Consider the following 8828-nt stretch of genomic DNA (forward strand, 5'->3'; position numbering starts at 1 on the left):
GGCAATACATCACAGAATTTGAGGTTTTACATCAATGTATGTAAGCAGAAATGTATGGATCGAGTTTTATTCTTCTACATGTAGAAACTGGTCTTCTCAGCATATTGTTTCTATTTCATATTACTTTATTTGTATGTCTTTTGCCTGCCTGTATATTTATACAGCAGATGGGTGTGTGGTTCCCACAGAGGCCAAAGGTGGGCATCCAATACCATGGATTGTGAGCCACATGGATTCTGGGAATTGACCCTGAGTCCTCTACATGAGTATCCAGTGATCCTACTGCTCAGTCATCTCTCCATCCTCACAGCACCATTTCTTAAATAGGCCATCTTTTCTTCTGAGTTTGATTTTCACAGATTTGGCAGAAATTACTTGACTGCAACTGTAAGGGTTTATGTTTTGAGTCCTCTACCCTATTGTATTAGTTCATGTATTAAACATGGTTCTCCAAAGAAACAGAACTGATAGAATGAATACATATATTAAATGGACATTTATTAGATTGATTCACAGGATATGGTCCAAGAAAGTACTATGACTGTCTGATGGTAAAAAGACAGAGATTCCAACACTTGTTTTGTCTAGAAAGCTGGTTGTCTCGGCAGTGCCACTCTGGTGTTTGAGCCCTAGAGTGTTCTTGGGAAGCTGATGGTCTTCAGTCTAAGTAGAACACTGAAGAAGTTGGAATCAATACTGACCACAGCAACAGGATAAATGTGTAGATGTAACCAACCGTCTTATTAAATAACACAGAACCAATGTAAAAGAGAAAGCTGAGAGGTCAGAGCTCAGAGCTATAATCTCACCCTTTCTCCTGCGGTGGTCCTAGCTTTTCGAAAAAGAACTACTTCCTGTGTGTATGTCTTTTCGTGTGGGGCGTTTACCCACCACCCCCACAGCTTCCCAGAGTTTTCTTGAGTGCGAGCAGCAGGAAATATTAGATAGAAGGGTTTATAGCAGAGAATCTTGCGGAGATAAACAGATAGAAAATAAAGGATAGCCTCGAGAGGGCCTGGAACCTATTCCAACGGGCCCCGACTGTCTCTGGCCCAGGGTTTTTATAGAGACGCCAAGGGGTGGAGCAAAAGACCTCCTCCCCCAGCACAGCCAAGTGCAGACCATCTCAGACACCTGCACTCAGGCCCGTGGTCCTGATCATCCTCTATTCGGACCTGCTGGGTAAAGCCACGAGGAACCCCAGAACGGGCTCCCACATTTTCGTAGTCTTTTTGTTCTGCCTTCTCATTGGTTGTAAACCCAAACACGTGATTGCCTCGTCACTGCCTGTATGTACAGCCCCCCAGGTCTTAAAGGCGTATGTCTCCAATGCTGGCTATATCCCTGAACACACAGAGATCTACCTAGCTCTTCTATCAAGTGCTGGGATTAAAGGCGTGTGCCACCACCGCCACACTCTTGCTATGGCTCTAATAGCTCTGACCCCTGGGCAACTTTATTAACATACAATCAAAATCACCTTTCAGTACAATTTGAATACCACCACATAAATGAGCTTGCCAGTGAAGGCAAGCAGACAAAAAGCCAAGTTTCCTTCTTCTGTGTCCACTTATGTAGACTGCCATCAGAATACATGGTGTATGATGCATGGGTCCTCCTGCTTCAAATGCCCAATTGTTTGGGTCCCAGTTAATTTCAGATGTAATCAAGTAGATAACCAATATTAGCCACCACATTCTCCATTCTCCATGGTGTTTCTTTCCTCCCTCCACCCCCTGCCAGTCCCTTACTGTTTTTGACACACCTTGCACTGGTTTGTTTATTTGTTTGTTTTTGCTAATGATTTTTTTAGCTTTCCTTCTCTTATACTTCCAAATGAATTTTTTTTTTTTTGATTTTTCAAGACAGGGTTTCTCTGTGTAGCTTTGCGCCTTTCCTGGGACTCACTTGGTAGCCCAGGCTGGCCTCGAACTCACAGAGATCCGCCTGCCTCTGCCTCCCGAGTGCTGGGATTAAAGGCGTGCGCCACCACCGCCCGGCTCCAAATGAATTTTATAATTGTTTTCTCCAGTTCTATGAATAATTACATTGGATCATAATGGGGATTGTGTTGAGTGTGTAGATCATGTGTAGTACTATAGGCATTTGCACAATATTAATTCTGACAATCCATAAGTATTGGAGGTCATTCCATCTCCTAGTACCTCCTCAATATCTTCAGTGTCTTAAAATTCACTTGCAAACATCTTTTATTTCCTTCGGCTTATTAGTCATGTTTTTTTTTTTTACTTTGTTATGAATGACTTTTTATTTTTTCCTTGATTTCAACCTCAGTAAGTTCATTACTGATATAGAAAAATAAAGGAAAACCAATAAAAAACAATTGATTTTTGTCTGTGAATATTGTATTCCACATTGCTAAAATTATTTATTAGTTCTCATTTTTCTTGTCAAGGCTTCAGGATACTTTAAATGGAAGATCAGGTACTTTAGAGATAGGAATAAATTAACATCTTCTTTTCCTGTTTGTATTGTTTTTATTTGTTTGTCTTGTCATGTTACTTTAGCTAAGAATTTGAACACTATGTTGCAAAAGAGTAGAAAGAATGGACATTTCTCTCTCACTCCAAACTTTTGAAGAAATGCTTTTATTTTTCTCCATTTATTATAATATTGGCTATAAGTTTGTCACATATAGCCTTTATTAAGATGAAGTCTATTCCTTTTATTTCAACTTTCTTCAGGATTTTATTATGAAGTTATGTTGTACCATGACAAAGCCTTTCTCTGTGTTCTGCTTCATGGTTTTGATAAGTTTATAAGATATAGCTAAATTCTAGAAACCCAGGCTCTGATATTTGCTTTTGCTTCATAGTAGCTGACTGACCATAACCAGGTTATTTTATTATCCTGAGCACTAGGTTGAATCATGATATTTTCATGATTGAAAATATTGGTATAGCTTTTATCCTCATCAGATCAATATAATTTTAGAAAATTAGTTGCATTTCCATCTATCTGTTGCCATAACCAAAGTTCTAGTTTTCATCTTTTACCACATCTTTTGGCTTTCTCTTTCTTCATCTCTAAGTTTTTGTTTGTGCTGCTTTCAAAACACATTGTCTTTCAAGTACCCAGCCAGTTTCCATCCATATGAATTTGTGTGGGGCAGGGAATATGGAAAAAGAGATTTCCAATTAATAGTAAAGAATTAAGATCTCTTCAATCGGTCTTTTCTTAAAGAGAATAGAACTAATTGTTATCAATGCCAAATGCAAAGTCAGTGTATTGAAATCAGCCATGAGGAATTTCAGGACAGGTATGCAAACTTTGAAAATTAATTTAAAATAAAAATACATTTCTAGTAAATTACTAGCAATAATTTACAGAGCCTGACAAAGAAGTTTAGTGACTTGTGACAACTGTAGAGTTAGAGACAGGGCAAGAAAAGCAGAATCTTTTTACAATCCAGTTGTAGACATTAACATTCTGTCTCGGGAAATATAAGCACATCCAGAAATTGACTTCTAAATCCTGGAGCCACGGACATTCTTCCTAGATGTCTAGAATATTAAAGAATAGGGATGATGGCCAGCATATGCCCATCAGTGTTCTCAGCCCTGAATGCAGATGCATCTGACAAGCCTGCTATCCACTCATTCAACTGTGGCTAAAGGGGCTCATTTCTGACCTGCAGTCTGTTCCACACTGACTGAAAATACAGTTTGTCTTCTCAGGGCCAGCAGGGCCACCCATGGAGCCTGTCACTCAGAAATCTGCAGAGGACAGCTACTTTGTCTTCAACTTGCATCATGTCTTTAATCAAATTTATCTTTTCACACTTGTGGGGAACTCACAGTTGTCCCATTTTCTTTAATGTCAGGATGGGATATCTGCCTTCTTTCTCTTTGGCCTTGAAACACCAGTTGCAGCTTTAAGTCAAGAATGCTGGCACCTGGGCCAACATCCTCTCCACTGGCTGCATACTGATTGCGGAGTCACCTCTTTGTGCCGTATTCAAAGGCTGTCTCTGCTCGACACACTGTAGTAGTGTGTCCCTCACAGCCATATTTCATTCTAATTTTTCATATGTGCAGTTGGCAATGGTTGACTATGTATGACTTGCACAGCTCATGATCATTGTTGATCCTTATATGATGAAGTTCATAAATGAACATTTAGTAAGGTACATAATTATCATCAGGCATGCTGTCCTTTTGTACTGATTTTATTCAAAGTGTTCATCTCTTATAAAATAGGCACTTTATCATTTTAAGAATCACTTTTATATATTTGACCACTCCAATTATTTTTTCCCAAGACGACCTTATGAATTCAATAAAATGATTGCAACAAGGGTATAATATTGTGCCTGGATGGAGTTGCTCTTGGTTCTTAGTGAACTTGACTCAAGGGAGCAAGGGCCTCAGAAAACTCAAAGTCCACCAGAGGTACCCTGTTGCTGTGGTTTTAAGGCCCTTGCCTTACAAATTTGAAGAATGAAATTCATGGGAGAATTTTATGATAGAATTTCTATTTGGTAGAAAGGTAGGTGGTGGTAGTGTGGAGCAGAGGCCCTGTTTAGCAGAATTGGTCCTGGGAAATCGGGTGCTTTAGAGGTGCTAATCTGCAGGCTTTTTTAAGGGTAAGGCATGAGACTGTAGATGAGTTGCCTAGTCAAATTGGCCCAGTCATGAGGTGTCCAGCAGCTTCCACTTACTTTCAGTTTATAGCTTCTAGGGAGAAGATAATAAGGAACAAGGAAGTAGAACTCTCTTTTGACATTCATGGCCCCAAACAAAGACCCTCTCTGAACAGGATTTTGAGTCCCCTGTCCTACCTGACTAGTTTATATATTTCTGAAGTAATTGAAACTTGGGAATAGGACTAAGCTTTGAAGTGAATATATTGTTAATCTCTTATAAGGCTGCAATATGGAAGTGTGATGGACAAAGTTATAATCCAAGTTTAAACTACTGTGCCTAAGAGATCTATAAAACAAAAATGCCTTTAGCCTGTGAGCCCTACTTGCCCAAGGATAGATAACTTTCTAGAATGCTGGGGGATGCTCTTTATATAATATATCAACCCTTGTGTTTTTAATTGGTTGCCCAACAGGCTTGGTTGCCCCAACTACACAGGATGTGCTTGATCACACATATTCAGTAGGTACATAGGAAGCACATGAGGATATATGCTTGTCTCTGATTGACAAGGCAGGAAGTATGTAGCCTTGTGAGTTTTGCTTTATAAAACCCTGACTAATGTAATTTGGCATCATACTCTGGGTATCCTGGGTATGGACCTGGCCAGTGTCCATGGTTTTGGCCAGTATTTAATAAAGTTTGCTTTAGATTTGGCTAAAACCTTGTGGAATTGTTGTTATTCTTCCCCAGCGGGACTAACAGAAGAAGCAGAATTAAACTGATAAGAACAGATACTACACTTGATCTTAGCCAAAAGGCCGAGAAGCGATGCGGTGCCAGCCACAGGTGCTCCTGTGTAGCCACATCTTGTTTTCTGCTTCTAAGAGAAGTTGGGTTCCTAATGTCAGGATCACAGGTGGCTGCAACAATGTCAATTTCCTAGATAATAGACAGAATATTTTCTCCATAGATAGCTTGTTGGGAGGGAATCTGTCTTTGACCAAGTCTCTGAGCTGCAATCAGAATTTTAGTTTGCTCCTCCATTTTCTATTGATTCTCCCCACCCACCTCATTTGTCTCTTTTCCCTCTCCAGTTTCTTCATATATTATAATCTCCATGAGTAAAAAAAATTAGTTATTTTGTATAAACTTGGGATTTTGCCGGGGACTAGACAAGCAGGTATTGTGATTGATTACAGTCAAGTTCTCTCACTTGTGGTGCCTTGCTAAGCCTGGATCTCCTCCACATAAGGTGGAAGATGTTGAGATTGCTTAGGAATTTTTTCTATGTTGCTTTCTGTTTTCCACAATACTTAATTTTCATAATCTATCTATTGGTTCTCAGGGTCTTGCCTCAGTTTCTCTCAATGGACTCTAATCTCTCCTTTGCTACCTTGCATTTTCTCTTACAGGAAACAAACACTGTCTGCTCCTCCATCTTGCCCCTCACACAACTGAGGAAAACTAGAAGCAGGAGAGGTGGTCCTCCCCAGGGAAGAGCACACAAATTGGTTGTCCAGTGCCAAACAGACCTGAAAACGCACACCCAAGAAACATTACATTACTATTTAGAAACATGTAGACATATACAATACATATGTGCATACAATAACAACTGATGAAAATAAAATAGTGGGAAGGGATATATGGGAGGGAGGAAAGGAAAGGGAGAAACGTAATTAAATTACAATCACAAAAATAAACACCACCAACAAAAATTAACTGTCCTGTTTTCTAATGTAACTTCCAAATTACATTTAAAGCTGCAGAAACCAGAGAAGTTGTTTGGCACCAAAAATGTATTTTATCTCCCAAGTTCTTCAATCATTTGTACATCAATGTCTAACCCCACTCAATAAATTTTTCTTTACTTTCAAAAAAAAAAAAAAAAAAGAAGCAGAATTAATGTCTAGTATGCTGTTAGCTTTAAAAGACTGTACTAAATCATTGGATGTTGTAGCTGGAAAATTTCTCTCCAGCTCCAGCAAAGTCTTGTCAGTCCTGGAGCCCACTTATACAATAAACACACAGACTCTTATATTATTTAAACTGCTTGGCCTTTAGCTCAGGCCTACCATTGTCTAGCTCTTACTCTTATACTAAGCCCATTTATGTTAGTCTATATGTTGCCACGTGTTCCGTGGTTTTACCTGTTGCCTCTACATGATGCTCCCTGAATGGCAGCTGGTGTCTCCTCCCCTCTGCCTTCCTCTCCTTTTGCGCTCTCCTCTCTGCTAGTCCCGCCTATACTTCCTGTCTGTCTACTGGCCAATCAGTGTTTTATTTATAGGAGAGATATCCACAGCAGGATGTCCTTTAACTCTAACCTCATTTGACTTTCTATTTACATAGAAGTTGTGAGTGGGCAACATTGTGATTTTCCAATTTAAACCATCTTCTTCCCAGCCACACACATACTACTACAGATACTCAATAAATGGGAGCTGTTGGTGGTCTTAAGGACTTTCTAGGAAGGCATGAGTCCTGTGATAAAATATTGGCCCTTCTCTTTGGTGTACTTCTTTAAAGGAATTTCTGAAGTCTTTTGAACCCCCACCCCAAAGTGATCTCTACTGCTCCAGGAGGCAGGTAATTGATTAAGTACTTGCCAGAGAGTAGAAGTCATGATTTGGAAGATGTTTTTTTTTTTTTTCTGTTAAATAAGTGAAAGCTTTTCTAGATACTTGACTTGGAACTAAGAGAGAAGAAAGGTTTTAAAAATCAAAGTGCTAAATTAAGAAGTTTGACTCCTAGCAATAGTGGAGAGGGTGCCTGAACTGGTCTTCTCCTGTAACCATGTTGGTGACTACCCTAATTGTCATCAGAGAACCTTCATCCAGTGACTGATGGAAGCAGAAGCAGAGATCAACAGCCAAGCACTGACTGAGCTCCAGGAGTCCAGGAGGGATTGTATGAGCAAGGCAGGGCAGGGTCAACATCATGACAGGGAAAACCACAGACAACTGACCTGAGCTAGTGGGAGCTCACAGACTCTGGACTGATAGCTAGGGGGGCTGCATGGGACCGACCTAGGTCCTCTGCATGTGGGTGACAGTTAAGTAGCTTGGTCTGTTTGTGGGTCCCCTAGCACTGGGATCAGGACCTGTCCCCCGTGCATGAGCTGGCTTTTGGGAACCTATTCCCCATGCTGGGATACCTCTCCCAGCCTTGATACATGGGAAGAGCTTGGTACCTCAACTTGATATGCCATGCTTGTTGACTCCCATGGGAGGCCTGTCCCTTTCTGAACAGAGTGGATGGGGGTGGGGGTGAGGGAAGAGAAAGGGAAAAGAGGAGGGAGGGGAAACTGGTTGGTATGAAAATAAACAAATGAAAAAATTTAATTAAAAAAGAGAAAATAAAGATCAAGTGCATTGGGGTGAACAAAAAAAGAATTTTGACTTTGGCAGTTAGCTATATGAGTTCTTTGTGAGAGGATTTTGGCTAACAATTTCTGTGCATCCTTAGGAGAGGAAAATGATAAGGTAGCTTCAAGAGGTGGGAAGGACTGTCTCATCCCACTAGTTCCCTTCAGAAGGCTCATGAGCAGTGCTAAGTCAGGTCAGTTTTCTCCAGCTGGTGCTCAGAGGTCTACCATAGTCTTCTGTGGTCTTAACTGCATTTTCCATGGAGGGATGGAGATTATGCTTCTGTTTCCTGTAGACTTTCCCAGGTACCATTACACATCCAGTAGTTAAAAGAGGACTCTTTTTCAAGTAGAAGAAAGAAGTTTAACCACAGGGACATTAGGCAGCTTAGTCTTCATCTCGTCCTTGGGAATTTGGGACCTTCTTATGGAGTAAATAGGAATGAGATCTTTGTGTATTCTTCATAATGGCCGGTACTACAGAAGTCATTTATTCTCTGACTAAATGTTAAATATATTCTAAGAGTATTTCAAAGTATTCATGTACTGAAGTCCTAAAAATCCATTTGGGCATTGGGCCTAGTAATTTCACTTTTGGGAATCTACATAAAAAAATAATGAGATATTTGCAAAAGGATTTTTTTTTCTTTTAGAAAGTTTGCTTCATCATTATTTTTGGTGATATACATTCAGGGAAAAAATCAACTTTATAATAAAAGGATATTGGGTATATAAATTGTAGTTTATGAATTCTTATTGCTGAGAAAATGTTTATTTGCATAGATCATATTCAAGGTGAATTTCAAAGGATCAAGTCAGATTAGAAACATAATACAATAACTCACTTTTATAAA

The 8828-nt window shown here is 39.7% G+C and overlaps 1 pseudogene; it reads right to left on the reverse strand.

Annotated features, from left to right (window-relative positions):
* Positions 1-5299: 5299 nt before the first annotated feature.
* Positions 5300-5437, reverse strand: LOC121821072 (U2 spliceosomal RNA; annotated as a pseudogene).
* Positions 5438-8828: the final 3391 nt, after the last annotated feature.

The sequence above is a fragment of the Peromyscus maniculatus genome, chromosome 10, assembly GCF_049852395.1.
Source record: "Peromyscus maniculatus bairdii isolate BWxNUB_F1_BW_parent chromosome 10, HU_Pman_BW_mat_3.1, whole genome shotgun sequence".
In the NCBI taxonomy this organism is placed as follows: Eukaryota; Metazoa; Chordata; class Mammalia; order Rodentia; family Cricetidae; genus Peromyscus; species Peromyscus maniculatus.